We start from the raw sequence: 3004 nt of genomic DNA, 5'->3' as shown, positions 1-3004 counted from the left end.
GCCCTTACCTCTCTCTAAAAGTGCAAAGTTTCAAGAAGTGAAATGAGTAAGAGGATAGGTGAGGATGGAGTAGATCTGGGCAAGGAGAAGGAGGAGGAAGATGAGTCTGGAGATAAATGCAAGCAAGGAGGGGCAGTAGAAACATTTTAAGGAGAATATTTTAGAAGTCTTGAGGGCAAGTTTCTGAGTATAGCCTCGTCACTTCATTAATTTGAGATCTAGTGAGGGAATAGTATGGTAGAAGAGAAAACTTATCATAGCAGCAGGCTTGCCAGGCCATAAAAGAGACCTTGTTTAGGAATATTTTAATGAAGGTTCTATCAAACAACAAGAATGCAGTTTTTGTAGGAAACACTGATTAAATCAAGGCTTCCTAACCATTGACTTTAATCACGATTCAAATCAATTTGATTTAAATCAAGTGCACCCTGGAAAGGGCCAAATGGATATAAGGAAAAATAACAAGCAAAAACAGCCACAGAAAGTGTTTTTCTTTTGTTTGGGTAAAGTAAAGAAATGGTACATATCTATGAGTTAGAGAACAAGGAACTGCTGTCGAATCTTGTTAGCATTCTTGTCGTTAATATTTCAACCATACCAGAAAAGTATCCCAGAGCAGAGAGAATTACCTTTAACTGGGACCACCTTCCATGGTTTAAGAGGAGAGAAACAACATTTTCGCTAACCTCAGTTAAATTTTAAAGAGATATGTCTTTGTTTGCTAGCTATCATTTTGCAATGAACAAACAATTCAGAAGTCCCTAATACCAGCAAATATTTATATTTAGGAGCTGGATCATACATTCAGAAGTTATACTGTACACTTGAAGGGCATTTAAATGACATTTTCATTTACTGCTGAAGAGGAATATTGTCTTGGCATATCTTCATGTTATTTTAAAGAATGAGCAAAGCTGAAATGTATCCACATCTAAAGTAACTTAATTTTAAGATTAAATATAAGCTACATAAAATGCTGCTGAACTAAGGTAACATCCTTGTAAATATTTCAAATAAGTTATGGAAATGAAATGTTGAAATCTGGGATAAGAACCTTGGCAAAACCAGATGCTAAAATGATCTATCGTATCATATTCTAAAGACCATTTAGCAGACACATACTTGCCCCGAAAAAAATCAAAAGCTACCAATGTAAATTTGATTATTTTGATCGTAAAACTTTGTGACCTATAACTGATGTTCAATTAATGGCTCTATTGAGTGGTTTTGCTGATGTAGTTACTGTCCTTGACTTCTGATGAGAATTTTACTGTGTGACAAATTTAGTTCCACTTAGCACCATCTTCTGTTACATGACTGGCATTGGTATATTGTTACAGAACAAATCACTCTTTGTAACTCCTGAACGAGCAGAAAGAGTGATCCCAAGCTGAAACTTACTGTCCTCAAGGTGGACACCATGTACTGATTTTGTTATTTAGCAATAAGACAGCTTCGAACGAAACCAGCTCCAGGACCAAAAGTTCTAAAACTCACACTGCATACTAGGTTGTTTCTTATTTTTATTTAGAAATATAGACAAGGCATTACAAGAATTAAAAACAATATGGCAGTTATGGAAGGGGACAAAAAAAAAAGTGATGCCTGACAGCCTTCACAGAATTCAAAAAAATGTAACCCAAAACAACATGTCATCATCCTTGTGAGACAGGGTAAGTGGGCAGAAGGGAATTTAAAATAAAGTTGGGTCAGGCCCAGAAACTTAAAGACAAGAAGTCTGGGTTATAATTCTTCTCCAGAACTCTCCTTTCCAGACTGGAAATCAAATTTTTCTGAGCCAACAGAACAGTAGCTATGATGAAAATCTCATACGGAATTCAGAGCAGAAGTACAATGAAAAGGGAAAGTTGTAATGCATCAGTGACTTACAACAGCAAAAAGCAGCACTGACCTTGAAACTCCAACAAAAACAGACCCTTCTCTCCCTTCCTCAGACCAGATCCTATGCAACATTACAGACCTCTGTCTAAGCATTACATCCCACATAACATCTATTAACATGACTATACATTATTTGCTTCCAAAAATGAAGTTGTTTTCAACTCAAAGGTCCCGATGAAATCAGAAGTGTATTTCCCTAACTAGAGAGGCAAGAATCCCTTTTAAAAGGATTTTGTGAAATCCAAGCAGGAAAAGAACAAAAAACCTGTAAACTGAAGTAAATAATGATGAACAATCAAGAAACCGTAAATGCTGAATAAAGAATACAAATATTCCCAGTCAACTCTGATGAAATAAGATAGGGAAGGAAGAATATCAGAGTACAAAAGGAGACACTTTTATTTAACCTTCTGTCACTGGTGAAATCACATCAAGTAATGGGGCATAGGGTGCATGTGCATGCATGCATGTGTAATATTCAAGTTCCTTTTCATGACAAGAAAAACACAAATGAGGCAAAGAAAAAAAAAAAAAAATCACAGAAAGACAATATGTATTTTATCTACAAAATGACTGGAAGAACAAACTGAGTCCAGCCAAGATATTTAGTCTCCTTTATATCAACTACTCTCTGAATATTGCAGCACAAAAAAGAAAAAACAAAGATATATCTTGCTAGAAAGGTGACATAGGAACTGGAAATTCACTTAGGAAATAATCTGTTGTAATGCCTCCAGCAATCTTGCCTTAGATCTTTAGAGGCTGCTGTGTCAAGGTAATAACATTAGGTGAAAGAAGGGACAGCTCAAAGTAGCTGTCTTGCAAATCTGAGTTGGAGAGATTAACCTGAACTCAGCTACAATGGCTGCGACTCCAGCTAAGCAAACTTTATTCTTATTATTGTAATACTGGCTAACTACACATTACTTCCTAAGCACATTAGAAAATAATGGTTAGCAAAGTGTTAGTAACTCAGAGGGTTCTTGTAAATCTTTTCAAAAGCTTCATATTAACGCTTTTGGACAGTGAGAGACTGAGTTCATGTTGAGTTACTTGTCCAATACAGACAAGGTTCTTTGAGTAGATGTGATATCTTTTATTA

General features: G+C 35.8%; 1 protein-coding gene across 5 annotated transcripts in view; it reads right to left on the bottom strand.

Annotated features, from left to right (window-relative positions):
• AKAP9 (A-kinase anchoring protein 9) overlaps positions 1 to 3004 on the bottom strand; it is a 203728-nt gene that overhangs the window by 199622 nt on the left and 1102 nt on the right. The window lies entirely within an intron of this gene.

The sequence above is a fragment of the Gavialis gangeticus genome, unplaced genomic scaffold, assembly GCF_001723915.1.
Source record: "Gavialis gangeticus isolate Ggan-Ray unplaced genomic scaffold, GavGan_comp1, whole genome shotgun sequence".
Classification (NCBI taxonomy): domain Eukaryota; kingdom Metazoa; phylum Chordata; order Crocodylia; family Gavialidae; genus Gavialis; species Gavialis gangeticus.
Note: the sequence above shows the minus strand (reverse complement) of the source record. Positions and strands in the feature narration are given on the sequence as shown.